Source organism: Chelmon rostratus, chromosome 2, assembly GCF_017976325.1.
Source record: "Chelmon rostratus isolate fCheRos1 chromosome 2, fCheRos1.pri, whole genome shotgun sequence".
Taxonomy (NCBI): Eukaryota; Metazoa; Chordata; class Actinopteri; order Chaetodontiformes; family Chaetodontidae; genus Chelmon; species Chelmon rostratus.
Genome location: NC_055659.1, coordinates 8,761,843 through 8,778,683, shown reverse-complemented (window position 1 = coordinate 8,778,683; position 16,841 = coordinate 8,761,843).

Here is a 16,841-nt window from a genome sequence, read left to right as displayed (position 1 = left end):
TAATAAACATTTAATAAACTGTCAAACTCATTAGTGTCTGTGTGCATTTTTGGTTTGATGCATAAATCTGATGGCTGAAGCTTACATCATCAGCACCACAAACTTTATTTTACAGAGTAACTGTCGTTGTCTCGAGTTGTTAGTGAGCCAGTTGAATCCTTATTAAATCGGCAGGATGGAAATATGGATTAAAAATTTGTTATTAATCTGTTGAGTCCGCTTGACTGCCTGGAAATTCTCTCAGTCTTGGGACTGTGAGACTTGGGACTTTTACTGTGAAAGTGCCTTGTAAATTACTCTCAAATCCATGAGGTTAGGACTGACGCACCCCTCATTATTGTATCATTATTAGAAGTTTCTCCTAACTCCGCCAGTTAGGAGCAACTTTAGCATCAAGATGTTTTGTGAATACAGCACCAGATACACACAACAGAGGTCCCAAAGCTGAGATGAGCTCCAGTGATGATCGTCTCTTTCCACAAGATGGCATCAGAGTGGCTCCTTCGCCACTCGTTCAGTGTGAGTGGGCTCTGTTCCAAGCACTCATTGTACCTCTCAAGGAAGGTAATAGACTGTATAGTTATCACCTGAGTAGGATTTACTCCATCCCACAAACTATACAACCTACTACCTCACCTTGCTAGGCTCAACTTCAGGCACCAGTGAATATACTTACAAACAAGACTTCATTCAATATGTACCAACTTGTAATCCATGTTGTAAGAATAGACCAGTTCCACCATTGTGTCGGGTAAATATATAAAGTCTTTGTTTTGTTGATCTCCTCTAGCCCATGAGTTCCTTTTTCCACAGAGCTTCCCATGTGCACGCAGGCTTCGGCATCACAGCAGATCAACCTGTCTCCTTAGGAAAGACAGTAGACTGTATAGTTATCTCAGAGGGAGGACCCAAACCCCACAACTATTCAATCTACTACCTCAGCCTTAAGAACAGATACTTTTGCAGGGAGCAGTGAAGACTTGTCAGTCAAACTGTGAGAGAAAAACAGAGAAAATATGTGAGTTTTTAGATTCACCTGGGAAAAACAAAGGTTGAAACACATTTTTTAGTCAGCCAAGATGTGAAGGTTTTTACCACATACAGGCATTTCAGATTGTGTTAAGTATTCTTGCAAAACCCAAGGCAAAGTGCTGTTTCATGCATTTTGCCCTTTAATGTAATTCTTGTAGCAAACGACTGAAATCGCATCCAAAATAATGGTAAAAACATGCACACATGTTGTTAAACCACATTATTCCAATGACACCCCTTGCCATGGAATGAGGGTGTCTGGTAACAGTTTTATCAGGAATTACCTTCAAAGAGCAATTTCCTCTCTAGACTCATATTAAAGCCTGACTTGTAAAATCAAGGCTTGGCTCTTCAGGATTACAACCAGCCTGACAGTGTCACTGTGTTTTTGTGATATTCAGTATCTGACCCCTTGCGCTAGTCGCTGTCAGCGTGTTTGCCCATTGCTTGAGAATGTTCTGACAGACACACTGGACATTAGCATATTTGAAATGTGCAAAAAAGACACTGCACAAATACACTTAGACAAAATACACTTGTGTCACCACAGACAGCGTGGTCGTTTGTGCAACCCTGCAAGGTAAAAATTACTTCCTGGGAAATTGGCATGTAATGAAGGGCAGCTGTGCCAAGAATTAGCGTCTATTTAACTCTAAAACTTGGCTTGGGTTCTTCCAGTTCCACTTCCCAACGGGCAGAAAAAAATAGCTCAGTTTAAGCATGTCTTCCTCCAGTTAGGTCCCTTACGTCTCTAGGACCAGATAGCAATGAAAAGCAAAGGAAGTAAGATGGAAAATGGCAGTACCTCGGCCATTTTATGGAGCTGCTTGGCACCCTTACTGTGGTGCAACCTGCTCCTGCTTTCTCCTCCATCCCGTCCCTATACATAAGCTAGACTGTTTATTTTCCCTCCATACAATAGTATTGGGGATGTTAAGTCTGGCTTAAGGAATTGCTTGTTCATAAATTATTTCATTGATTGCCGATTCACAAATCCATGCCAAGAAGTCCTGCTTGTGATTTTTAGTGTTGCTTGAGATGCTTGACTTCAGAAAAATTGCCCTTTTTGCTCAGTGTGAAAGCCACTTCAAGTCCATTGAAAAAGGAGTCTGTTTACTGTGCCAGCTAGAGTCTGGGACACAAGCTGGGCAGAGCTGTCTGGGCCCCGACAGAGCCGTACTTTGGCTGAGCAGACTGAGCCCAGACACTGTTGTGGTAGACGACGACGGTCAATCCATGCAAAGGCTAGGACGCTTTGCATAAATTAGCATGTGAACCGTGGTCACTGAAAGGCGGCTGGGCAGTTCATTAACATTCTGAATTCCTCTTTGGCCTAATTAATACTGACAGTGATTGAAATGTTTTGGCAGGCTGTGCGGCTGCGGTGCCAGGGCATGCTCATCGGGCCATAATGAAAAGGCACAGGGGCAGCAGAGAATGGGAGGTCTTAATTGAGATGTTGAATTAATTAGACGGTAAATGGTATCAAACTCTTCTAACTGGCTGGCCGGTGCACAGGGGATGGAGTGAAAGCAGGAGTAGATTCAACTTTTTATACAAGGAAAGTTGTGTGAATCACAAAGAAAAGTTGTTGTGGCGACGGGTCATTACTGTGTAGTTCTGTGGTGACACTGATAACGTCTGGGATCATTTATTGGTAGGACTGGCACCTGCTTATCCATCTAGAGTTATTAAGTGGCTAATGGCTACTTACTGCTTACACTATGATATTATCAGAGGCAATAGAACTCAAAAGGGGTTTTGTTGTTTCATTTTCATGGTATCACTGTAAAAGCCAGATAACATCTAACGTAGAAGTCAAAAATAAAAAAATAAGACGCTCTCCTCTTGTGGTCTATTCATTCAACACAAATCACCACCACATTGCGTCATCGAACATGTGACTCGCGTCTCTGTTTCACGGAATAATCCCGTCTTAAAATTAAGTGTTCACAGTATTTCATTGAATTATCAGCAGTCACACTGATCCAAACATCCATTCTTCTACCTTGGTTGTTTTAAAGATTGCTAAACCGCTACCATAACTTTAGACAAGTTGTGATCCGCAAGCAGAACAGAGCTCTCAACCACAAGCCAGAGAGGCATGCAAATAGTTAATTTGATTTTTTTTTTTTTTTTTTTTTTTTTAGTCATTCTTACCTTGATTGTTTCCAAATATCCTGTTCGTGATTGTGCATGAACTTTTTTAACAAAAGCTACGCAAGAGGTAGCTACACCTCCAGTGCGAGTCCATATGGGTTGGTCGGTAGCTTTGCAACCAAGAACTACAGCAAACGTTTCTCTTTCTCTTTTTTATTTACGCTCGGACGTGATGGTTTGACTTTCACAGTCCATCCCCAAGCTGCTGATGACAGGAAAATGGCTGCTCTGTTCCAGAGTCTAACGAAGGAATGGTGTTATAAATCCATGACCTTCATCTGAGACTCACTCAACACAAGAACAATCAACGTATCGCTGATACGGTCATTCACTGTTGCTTCAGATGGAGACGCCGAGAGCAGCTCGTCTCACAGTGGATGCAGAATAAACTGAGAATTTAGTAGATGACGGCACAAAAAAACAAAACAAAAAAACAATACAAAATACCCATTACAAGTTGGCGTTGGTCCACGGTGATCGGCGAAATACGGGGGACGACTGTGAGGGAAAAGACTGAGGTTGGTTCTCTTAAGCGGCTCTCTTCAATATTTGGTGCCAAGAAATGGGCATTGTCTGCGTGCCAAGCTGAATCTCAATGAGACAAAAAAAGGGGGTGATGTCGTGGATGCAGCATGGCAGAGCCCACCGCTGAGGGGGGGGGGGGAGGAGAGCATTGGCAGCCAAGCAATGAGAGGATGCCATGTCAGAGAGGGGGTATGATACCACACAATAAGGTATGGTGGCATAGCTTGCTGCCAGATGCTCCGTGCAGTGTGAGCTAGGTGTTCACATCCAGAGAAAGGTCCATTGTTCCACAAGCAGACTTTGTCCATATGTTGGGCAAGTGGATATATTTTGTATGAGCTTGAGGTTTCAGTTGAATCATCTGTGATGCATCCTGTTTAATAAACTCAGGTCAGAAAGAATTTGTGTCCATCTGGCCGGTCGACTCAGTCGGCCATTCGTCTTCACTCGCGGTAACTGTCTTGACGTCTTTGTTTAGAACTTAATTTCCAAGGTGATTGTAATTTCAATGGAGCATCAAATAGCTGAGCTATCCTTTATGTTTCTTCACAAAAAGTACTTGCCAATTGAGTAATTATATCCAATCTGCCCACACACTGATTGACAGTGAGTCCATTATTTACAGTAGAGGCTTTTAAATGTAAATACTAGAGAGGATTTTGTTGGTGCTGCGACTGACCTGACTTTGTTATCCTCATTGAAAGTAAAGTGTTTCATCTGTCAACGAGTGAGTGTTAATTCCATTTTTAATTTCCTTTTTTTTTTTTTTTTTTAAGAAATCAGGTATTACAGGGAACTTGCAATCATACCACACTCACTCAGCTCCACGAAGTGACTTTTTCAGTTTTAAGTTCCTTTTTTATTTTTCGCGTTGTTCCTGTTTGTTCTCTATTCTCTTTTGGCTGCCTTTCTTTCCAAAATTAAATTTCCTTTTTAAGTACTAGATGAGGAGTTTTTCAGGCCTTGCGCTAAATCGTAGGCCGTTGGGGAAATATTAAAGACAAGAAATCCATTTGCGATTCGGAAAAGTATCTCTCATGTTAGCATCTGTTGTCTTGCCTTGCTAGTTTGTGCTTAGTCATGCAGCCTGTGAACAAAGGATGATTTTCCATTCTCAAACTGTTTGATTTCAAATTATTTTTACATGGTTTAAGAGGTAAATCTACAAGAAAGAGCCAATGATTAAAGTGAAGAAACAGAATATAGTTTTTTTTTAGCCCAGTAATCATCATACAGCCTCTTAGATTAATCTTATGTCACGATGTTGGGGTCCAGACCCCAAGCTGGGAGCTGGTGGACAACACATTTCCAGTCTGGTGCTAATTGGAGAGGAAATTGCCCCCTACAGTATGCCGGGGTGTTTTTAGATGGGCCGACTTTGGTTTTAGGGCCTCAGATCAAACCTTCAGCAGAAGGGAATGACAGGTCCTTATAAATGGTGTGTGTCCTGACATGAAATGCATTTAGTGTGGACTTCTTCATCCCAAGACATCTCAAGGTTACCATGCCACTTATAAGGCAACATACATACCCGTCGCTTTATTTAAAATTATTGTTGAAAAAATGGGATGGCATTAAATGGGCAATGTGCAAGCATGAATTATCCCTATGCCAAACATGGTGGGCATTTACTTCATTACAAATCTGTTTTTTGTCTAACAGGAGCCATGTAGGTTGACAAAAACAAAAAGATAAAGTGGTTTTCAAATTCACCATTTAAAATCTGTGCTTGTATCCAACATAGTAGCAGTAAAATATTAGTTAAAACCCTTGTTTATTGAAAATGCTACTTGGCTGCAAATGTTCTCTGCTGTGGGTTTTCATGCACTAGCTGTAGGTGATCAGTAGTTGTGCTGCTTCTGTCTACTATTTTCTTTTTAGTCCATTTTCATATCTAAATTGCTGCTGATGTGCAACCCTGATTCCACAAAAAATGAGACGCTGTGTAAAACGTCTATAAAAACAGAATCAATCATCATTTGCAAGCAAACTGAGTTTACCAACAATGCTCTTACAAAGTGTTCCTGAGCCCGAGCCCATGTGGTAACATCCTTTATCCAATCATGTGTTCACAAAGTGGTGAACCTCGCTCCATCCTCGCTTGTGAACCACTGAACCTTTCCAGGATGCTCCTTTTGTACCCAATCATGATACTATCACCTGTTACCAATCAACCTGTTTACCTGTGGCATGATCCAAACAGGTGTTTTTGGAGCATCTAAAGTCTTTTGTTGCTCCTGTCCCAACTTGTTTGAAATGTGTTGCTGCCATTAAATTCAGAATAAGCAGATATTTATAATATCAATGAAACTGATGAAGTAAAAAGTAAATATACTGTCTTTCTACTGTTTTCAGTTGAATTAAGCAGGATTATCAAGTTATCGAGTTCTGTTTTTTGATGTTTTACACAGCGTCCCAACTTTCTTGGCATTGCATTGGACACCACTGTTGAGGCTGGTGCTGATGACGTGCCACTTTTTAAGTATTTTCATGTTGTGTGTAGTGTTTTTTACTGCATGGTGTTTTGTGAGAGCGATATGGCTAGAAGAATGTTGTTTTCCATGTATATGTTGTTACAGGCTGGAGCAGTTTCTTGTCTCTTTGCTTGCATGTCATATCCATACTCTGCTGTATTAACTCAGTGAAGAATTACGGATGGATCTCTACTATACACACAAATGCATTCTGAAGAGAACAGGGTGAAGAAGTTTTTGCAAGGACTTTTTTGGTTTGTTTTAGTCAAAGTTAGCAGTTTGATGTCAGTGGAAGGAGTGGCTGAAAGTTTCGACGGTCGCAGGCGAGTGTTTGAATGTTTGTTCAGTGAACTATTGTCATACGTGGCTCTGTCCTTTCAGGGGAAACCTGCCAGTCTAATATTCCCCACAGGTTAAAACTAATTCGAGGATACTGGTGGAAAATCTGGACCTGCCAGATGCTAGTCTCAAGATGGATCTCTCATGGCTTTTGCACAAAACTAGAAGTTTTAGGTGTGTAAAACAGACAGATCAAATGCTGTTTATAGCCCACAGATCAGTTTTGCTAACAAACAGCAAGAGCTGAATGTGTGTATGCACTATTACTTGGCACACGCGAGACTTTGGTCCTGTTAACCTCACAATCACTCGAACCATGGGGAAGAGAGAAACGCAAATAGGGAGGATATGGCTTTCCAAACAACATGTCATCAAGCAGCACAGCAAGTTCATCTGAGGATAAGTGTGGGGGAGGAGGAAATCAGTCCATTTTCTGTGTCTGCCTATTCTCCCTGCACCCTCCACCTTTGTTTCTTCATTCACCCGATCTGTACAGTGCACAATCTGTCGTTATCACACACTCGAACTCAAACCCGAAAGCTGGTTGACTGCATGCAAACAAAACCACACACAACTGCACACCAAGTAGCCTGTGTCAAAATGTTTACACAGTCAGTTCACAGCAAGTCTGGGTCATATTGGAGTTTAATCTGTAACAAACTTTATAAAATGTGAATGTAACGAATTCTAATATTAATGTCTCTTTATGGCTCTCGTGCTCCTTGTGGTTAAAAAAAAACGAAAAGGTTTGATCTGAAACCGAGACCCTGCAATCTTACAATACAAGCCCCTTCATGTATAGAACAATGCTTCCAACAGAGGGATCTGGTTCATACTGGTTTGTGAGCAGGTCTATCAAACAGCAGCACTGAAGAACATTTAAGAAAAGTGTGCAAGTTGCCTGTATGCTTAACAAACCATATATATTTTTTCTCAATGCTTATTCCACTCATGTGGGATCCTTTTTCGTTTTGTGGTATAATACATGACCAACAGTAGCCACAGTACAGCTAAAGGATATTTTGTGTTGCCTCTGGTTTTTCGCACCTACGTAGCAATCCTGCAACACAGAAACCAAACTGTTTGATAAAGAGAGCTAAATGCCTTTTATCTGTGAGAATTTCCTGTTTGAAACTGTGAGGGAATAATCTCTAATGATGGGGTTAAATTTGTTTGTTCAAGCCACTGAAGTTGTAGTGTCTTTAGGCGCCGACTTGCTGTAAATTATACTTAAATGTTGCTTTTTACTACAGGCTTGTACTTTAAGAGGCAGTAACACAACCACTAAAATGTCTTTTTTACTCAGGGCATGTGTTTTATCGAACCGTGCTATACAAACAGCGGCTTATTACAGTAACTATATACAAATGCTTTGCTCATTATTCCTTAATGCATTTAATCCAAGAAACAACATTATTTAAACGACGGTCCTGATGTTTCTCAATCGAGCAGAAACGGTGGCGATTTAGACATTGTGTTCGGTGCAAGCAGAGCAGACACGTGTACAATGTGGAAGGTGACAGTAAAAGAGGTGTAAAAGTACAACAGAAATGGATAAACGGAGACTTCAGTACAGAGAGGAATATCGAGGCCCAAACAAAGGCAGAATCAAAAATGAGAAATACCTGGAGGTGAGTTTTTTTGTACAGGTCAGGCTAGTGTACACCCGCAGAGAATTAGGCCAAGGTGGCGGCGGAAAACCAAAAAAAAAAAAAAAAGAGTTGGGTTAGAAATGAGACAAGAATGCATTTCCACATCCCTCTCTTTCGCCTGCAAGACGAGGGAAAGGCTGAGCAGTGTACCAGCAAGCAACCCTACTTGAACAGGGGCTGGGGCTTGAGAGCAGTTTCTGGGCCATGCCCTCCTCTCTCCCTGCCCACTTTTGCCCCGCTGCCAAGAGGGAGAGACAGCGAGGAGAAAGGGAGGCAGGAAAAGAAATCATGAAGTCGCAAAATTGTGCCTAGGCGCTCCTACTAAAGATATGAAATCCACCTGGAATACGCATAAAAGTAGACAGGTTTTGCTTTGAGGTGAAGTCACAGAGTTGACTCGCCACACAAAGAGGAGCAGTTACGTGAGCTGTAGATTATATATCATCAAATAGACATCTCACTTGACTGAAGGATTAGGAGCTGGGAGCGGGGAAGGAAACAGAGACAGGCAGAGAAATAAGCTCGGGTGAAGGAATCAGAAGTGAGTACTTACATGCTGTCTTGTAACAAAGCCAAAAGGTTTGACAGATTTATCTACAGTTGGCCAAACAATTCAGTGCCAGATATTCCTGAAGCATTTCAGAGCAAATGAGTTAAAGGCTTCTCTCAGAATCGTGCAGTAAAGCCTTTTGTCAGCAGTTGGCAGCATTCCCAGGTAGTACATGCCTCACAGTTCCCATTTTCGGTAGTCACTCTGCACGTCTATAGTTGTTCTGCACCTGCCTGTGTTTTTATTCAGATTTGTGCAGAGTCGATAGAAAGGAATGGTAACCGCGGACGATCTGTTTTAATTTGACTGTACTCGTGAATGGAAACCAGAGTTTACAGTCGACATAACAAACCAAACGAGCGGTCTGGGATGTTTACCACAATGCATCCTCAAGTAACAAAATGTGGAGCTCGCAAGCGAAAATAAGGGCAAGCGAAGGGTCAATCTCTGGGAACAAGCAAATCCAAAGATGATGTTCCCCGCGGGCCGAGAACTGAAAAACTAAAATTATCCCACGTGTGAGTCCTGAATAGGGCGCAACGTTTTAATTTTCAATTGTGTCCATGATGAGTGCCACAGAGATTCATCAGTATCTTTCCTCAGGCAATATCCAAGACAGCTTCCTGTGTGACGTCACAGACTCTTCATTTCTTTCAGCAATTATCTCATGCAGTCTTTCCGGGACATTTCTCAACATATTCTTGAAGAATTTGTCGCTTAAATGAACAAAAAGAGCGAGCCTGAATCATTGTGCTGACACCTCAGGCAGGTCGCAGAGGAGGAGAGAAGCTGCAAGCTCCCTTTACAAATGTTAACCCTGTCTTTCTCTTCCTGCTCGCAAACAGCTTGTAAAAGTTTCAGCTGCAAGGGCTTGGGCCAGCCTCCATTGGCACCGTTTCAAAAGAGCACTGCGTGTTTCAGAAAAACAGAAGGGACAAGTCTCCAAGGGGAGCGCTGGCTCATTGCGCTCTCTCTCCCGCCACCCTCTCTTTCTCTCAGGACTCGGGGCAGTGACCGCTCTCAGGACTTTTACTCTCTGCTCTCAGGGTAGTGCCAGCTCGGGTCGTAAAGGCAGCTGTTCATCTGTTGGAGATCCACGGTAGTCTGGATCGCTCCAGAGAGGCTGGTCTGTATCACAGACACCCAGAGAATAGGAAATGCAAGCTGCAGCACTATTTCCTGGATACTTTGTCCTCCATTTCAGATGTGTGTCAAGCTCTCACGAGGCTCAGCGCTGCTTATGTTTCAGTTCACACAAGGTTCTGGCTGCTCTGCCTTTATTTCTGCTCTGAGTGGCTAAGGGATTTTCATCTAACCTTCCACATTGCTTCCTCCTCGACACTTTATAGCACTCCAAATGTGCTATTTTTCTTTTGCCATGTTTCTTTTCCCTGCAACACTGAATTGCTTTTAAATCAATGCACTCAATGCTAGAAGGTGCACAATAGTAGGTCGCTCCCTCTTGTAGTGTGCTTGCTTTATTGTAAAGCCTCTCTGTGCAGGTGTTCTATGGAGGACACAGTTGTCTGAGACAGTTCGCCACATACAGGACACTGAAATCACGTAAAGAAATGCCAAAAATGATGTAAACATTCTGAAATGAGAGTGAGACCGTCCATCTTCTCTGTTCCCTGTTGGACTTAAAGCTGTAAACTACTGTTGCTGTCCTCCAGAAACACACTGAACCTTCACACAGTCATCTACGCAATGGGAAGGGTGTAAAGATCACATAACCTGTAAAAGATTACGAGAAACAAATGCTTCTTCTCAGAGGTTGTAAAAACACAGTTGTCCTTGGAATTTGCAGTAAGCGGCATACTGTACATGAAGGAAGCTGCCAAAAACACAGAATATTATGTGAAAACATGCTCATCCAGCTGTGCGGTACAATAAACTGTGTGAAAATTCTCCAGATATCACTAAAGTCCTCATCAGTTCAGCTCATCAGTCACACTAACATATAATATGCTGTGTGCGTGCATACGTATGTGCAGTGCATTCACCTGACATCTGTATGAAGACCGAGTTGACCTTAACAGGCTCTGTGGCGCCGGTGTCTGAGGACTATGTCTCTCCACTGGGACCATGAGAGTCTGTTTACAATACAGCGGTGATGCCATTACCTCTGACTGTGCATTGTGCATGTCATTGTGTATTCCAGTGGCCTCTCCTCCAATTTTTCTCTCTTATGGGTCAATAAGGGCACCTAATGCACTTTGTGTTGTATAGTCATAATGTGATCCCTGAGTACCTTGCTGGGAAGATTTTATTAACAAGGAAGAGAGAGTGAAGGAGTGTTCTCAATTTGCCCTTTATTAGATTTGGCACATTGCTGCTTGAGCTTTCACAGGGAACTTTTGTTTCAGCAACTTTAATACAGGTTTACAAAGTGGGAAACCCGGGCACCGTCCATCGGGACTAGACATACTCATAAGCATAGCTGGAGTTGTTCAATTTAAGCATTACATTATTCATGTGAAATTTTTATTTGACATTTCACTTGACCAGCTATACCTAACTGAAAAAATACAACCCCAATTCCAAAGTTGGGACGCTGTGTCAAACATTAAACAGAATGTGATAATTTGCTTATCCGTTTTTACATATGGTCAATTGAAACCAGTACAAAGACAATATATTTATTGTTTAACCTCATCAGCTTCATTAATCTTTTATTCATCAGACTTTTCATTCATCGTCATCAACAGGTTAAAAGTTCCACTCATCTAATAACTTTATGACGGGGTACATCAAAAACAAACGACCAACTTCTCATCATCCTCAGTAGGCTGCCATTGATGCTAACATAGCATGCTATGGTAGCAGTAAACATCTGGAACCTGGACTGCTGTGGTAAGGACTCAGTCTTAATATGCTAATGGTATGTGCTGTACCAGGTGAGCTACAAGGGGGGCCAAGATTTTTCAACTTGATTTTTTTCATTGTAAAACTTTGAAATAGTGTCACTGGCTTCACAGGATTTATTTCATATGAAACTCTTTGCTTTTACTCAAACTTTAACTTAGCAGTGGTGTGTTCGCATTATTAACATGTTGAGCAAACTATAGCTAATTAAAACCGGCTGAGACTGAGCCTTTGGATTCGATAACCACACTTTCCTCTTGCGCCGCCCTTTGGACAGATTTAATGTTTTTTTCCGCGTCGGTAATACGAACCTAAGAATAGTAAACTTGTCTTTCCATTTTTCAGGATGTGACCTTGTTGAATCAACAGTGTGAGATTGTGAGTTTCATTTTATCTACAGCCCAAGGGACTATTTTTGCTCCTGAATAGCATCTTTCCATTAATAATGAATGGACGAGACCTCCTGCCATTGTCTTCTTTTCTACCCCTCCACCTTCCTTGAACAATTCTTCCTTTGGGGATAGATTCATTTACCCCAGATTTTCCTGTTTCGTCTTCATTGTTTGTCCTTCCTGAGATATGGGCCCTCTCCGAGTTGATGATTCACCCGGCTTTACAGTGCAACCGGGGTCACGTCCTCAACAACGTGCTGTTTCAGCACTGAACCCACGCCTGAACTAAAATATCATCATCATACCAGCTCCTCAAACACAGGTCACTGCCACTGGAAGCTCTACCTTTATGTATTTAACATAATTCTTCCTGGCTTAGTGTTTGCACAACTGCTCTGAATGGTCCCCGTTTCACCATAACTTTGACTAATGTGTTTTCATTTCATTCAGGCTTGTTGTTACAGTTGTTGGTATAGTAAGAGCTGGTTTTACAGCCTCTCTGGTACACTCCTGCTGCCTCTCATTGCTTCAACAATGTTTACCATCTCGCTCGCGGTAATAAAACACAATGACATGAAAATGGATTGGAAACAGTGTATGGTGAGAAACTCGCTGTAGTTTCTGTCCCTTTAAGATCTTGATGGCTTCTCCGCTGCTCCCTTGAGGTCACTGGCCTTCCTTAGGCCGCCTGCCAACTGCCATGTTACTGTCAAGCATTTGCAGAAATGCCAGCAAAGCCATTAGTCTAGACCCTTTTCACCAGTCAGCAGACTGGACAGCGTGAGCAGCACTGTGATGCGGGGAAACAAAGAGTCTGGCCTAAAAAAACTACAAAAAACACATTACTTTTCTTTCTTTATTTCCTATCACATGTGTTATTGTTCACTTCATCTGCTATTACTCTCCTCCCATCTCCTCTGGTGAGCTCTGACTACAACCAGACGGGACTGTGCTGGGATTTCGGATTGTAGAAAACAACCGCTACGGTTGCTAATTGCATTTTTTAACTTTTTTCAATATTACTGTTGGGGTTTAGTCAGTCATTTTTAAAATATGTGAGCGTGAACTCAGTCACAGTACCTCCATGTGCCCCCTGGTGCCTCACAGCTGCTTCTTGCATTGTTTTCTGTCTCTTGGGGAACAGCAGCATCTGGTGGTAGACTGATGAAATCACACGTTGTTTGTAATTTACTGTACTGATGCAATAGTAAGGTCACATGCCATATTTTTTGTCATCGCTCTGCTTCACCCTCACACTGTTGCACACTTAGTCAAATACAGGCCACTCAGCTGAATCATTGGAGCAAATGGAGATTATATTATTTAAGGCATCTTCATGTTGTCAAAGCAAGGTCTTTTTTAACTTTGTCCAAACAAATGACCCTCTGGCCATAAACCACCCTCCAAGGCTCTTGATGATTGTGCACTTTAACCCTGGTTTAGTTACACACCCCTGAATTAAAATCCTACTCGTTTCGTTAAATACGAAAATCTGTTTTACTTTCGCCAGGTTCAGTGAGTTTACACACAAGACATATTTCTTTCACTCGGAATCCTCCACAGCTTTTCTATGAAAATCCTAGAAATGCGCACAGATGGCGAGTAGCTGATTAGAGTAATCCCAGTTGAAGGGTCGGGCATCATGGTTGTGTGGTAGTCAATGGGGGGACCTGTTGCTTTGTCAAAAATCCTCTTAAAGTTGGGTCATGTGACCGCTCTGTGGGCTACAGGATGTGTATGGAGCCTTGTGGGCATTCACAGGCTGGATGGAGACAATCACACTGCTGCCCAGAAAAACCACTACATACTTGGTGAGAGATTGTATTAATGCATGTTTTTATATTGAGACTTGTATACCTTTACATACAGCTATAAATAGAGTGGTTGGCATTGGATATCCTTCTGTCAGGACAGGTTTGTTCATTCAGACCAACATCTGGATGTAACCTCTTCACACGTCAGCCATGCCCCTCCACAATCACATCGTGAAAGAGGCCTGGACACAGGACAGGTATGTCAGCAGGACCCCACAACAATACAAACCTTTACAAACGTATGTTTTTATCCCAGCGTTTATCACATGAGGCCATCTAAGTGTTCGATATCCTCCTCGTGCGTGTCATTAGCTCCACCTGAGGCCTTGTGGTTTTCTGAATGTTCACTGCTTTAACACACCCACTTTCCTCTGGTACTAGCCAAGTGGTGCTAAACCAATAAGTATCAAGGGAAGGCTTTAATCGTTGCTGTCAGGCAAACCAACTGAGGCCCAATTCCCAAACCCGGTGTGACCTGTTGACACCTAACCACAGAGCTCACTCAGCTGTGGGAAGCGTAAGATGAGAAGCTTTTTACACCTTCTTGGCTGCTTGCTTTCAAAAAATTAACAGCATGCCAAACTATTTACATATGTCGTAGATAGATAGAGACAATTTTATCCTTTTTTTGAAAGTAAAAATGCCCAATTTTCACTGGTTCCAACATCTCAAATGTAAATATTTGCTTGTTTCTTTGTCTTTTATGGTGTTAAACTAAATATCTTTGGGATTTGAAATTTGCAATATAAATAACTTGAACTTGAAAAAGGGTGAAGGACCTTTTTTATTATTACATTTTATGCACCAAATGATAAATTGATTAATCAAAAAAATATTGGGCAGGTAAATTCTTATCATCATCATACATGTTAAAGAAAGTATTGTATCGTGCAGCAGAGCGAAATAAAAGCCTTCCTTAAGAACGGTATTTTGATGCCAAACTGACACAATTGTCATAAATGATGGAATGTCTATGCTAATGAACAGCTAAGTTGCTAATATCATTACATGTCATTTAAATCTTGTGTTTATCATTGTTTTTGCCCCACCAGGACTCAAGAGGATGAGGATTCCTCAGCCCCGCAGCTGCAAGTTCAGGTAAACCTTTTATTTAAGTTTGAAAAAATATAAAATCCCTTTCCATCTATTGAAGCTGGAAACACTGAACCTACAGATCCTGCTGGCAGTTTGACAGCTGTGTTGAAGCTGGCACGAGTATCCCGGACACAAAAATGAGTTTTGGTTGTCTGGATAGTGGACACACCAGATAAACAAATCTTCTCCCTCCTCCCGAGCCTTTGTTGGTTTCTCCCGTTGACGTGTTTCTACAGAGCAGATGGCTTTACACATAAATCCTATTAAGAACTTTCTGCTGATGGAGACGCAGTGAGTACAGGGCTTTCCCACTCTTTCATTATCTCTGCTGAGAAGCCTGCTTTTTTATTTTCTAACCTCTAAAAGAGAAGCTGTGCTAGAGCTGAAGTCGGATTCCCGCCATGTCTGCAGAGAAGGTAAAGGGTGGGGTTGTTGTTTTGTGCATTTTTAAAAAAATTGACTTTCCAATAAGATTATTTCTCAGTCTTCATTCAGCTGACTAGTGATGACATGGTGATATTTGGAGAGTGAGACCTAAGAGATAACACTTATGCTGTTGTCGTACAATAACGTTGACAGTTGCACTGTCCATGCAGAGTTTAGAGTTAGGGTGTAATACATTCACGAGATATTTTTTCAATCTTTGCTTGCTTTGTGTTTCGTTTGTGATGTAGAACACTTCAGTTATTTATATCTGAGTCAAAGACAATTAAAATAATCTCTGACCCACATGTGAGGTAACTGCTCTGTATACAAACCTCAGCAGGGGAAGTGTGTCATCAAGGTCAGACAGGTTGTTAGCAGAGATAATATTGACTGCCTTTGTATGGGTCATTAAGTTGCATCTCAGCTGACGACGTCCATGTTTATGGAGCTCGTCTGCTGAGAAATGCATCTGCAGAAGCACGCATGAGGGATGGGGGGCAGTCAGTAATCCAGTCACCCAAACCACTTACAGTGCTGTCCCAACCAACTGCAGCTGCAACAGCATTTCCTTCCTTACACCATTTCATCTTTAATTCCTGCTCTATTTACTTTGAAGGGTTTTTTTTTTTTTTTGTATTACCATATGTATCAACAATGAATCAGCTTTTTAAGATAACAAACCTTTGGTCACCAATTGCAGAAACGGCAGGTTGAGGCCTGGTTGCTTTTACAGAATAGGTGAAGGTGATTAATGCTATGACATAGTACTCATAGTTTCATGAATCTGTTCATTACATTCAAACATTCTCATAGAATTTCCATAATTTGGCGGCATGGGTCATTTTCCAAACAAATGCTTGGTGAGGGTCGTAACCAAGCATTTGAAAAAGCTCTGTGGCAGCAGCAAGGCAAAATAGTTTGCTTATGATTTTTTGATTTTTTCCAGAAATTAAGAAAGAAAAGAGCTGTAGCGACAAACTGTTTCAGCAAGTCTTTTTTTAACAGTTCAATAGAAAAGTAGAATAGATGCATAAATATGTTCATTCAGCCAGAGTGTTAAGTTTACCTTCGTTATAATATGACAAATGTCAACTCTGCAGTCATTATAGTGAATTGTAGACACAAATAGACGTCCATCATGCAGGATCTAACATCTAATAGGATTACCTTTACTGTCCCCGCTGGCCGCGATCACACTGACCTCCTTCTCTGTGACTTGGACAGTGACGCGTTCTTCCTGTCACTTTGTTCACAGGTTTAGTCATCAGACTCCTTGTACTTAAGAAACGCTCGGTAAAACAGAGCTGGGGTCACTTTTCATTCATTACCACATGGTTATGTTTTATGGGCTAAGGGTCAGGGGTGGGAGCCCCCATTGGCGTTCACCTGAAGCTTGTGTTTAGACGATGAAGATGAAAGCTCACGTTGCAGGTGATGAAGAAAGAACAGCAAATCTGAGAGATTTATGAAGATTTACATTCAGATATAATATACAGAAAATACTATTTATTTCAAAT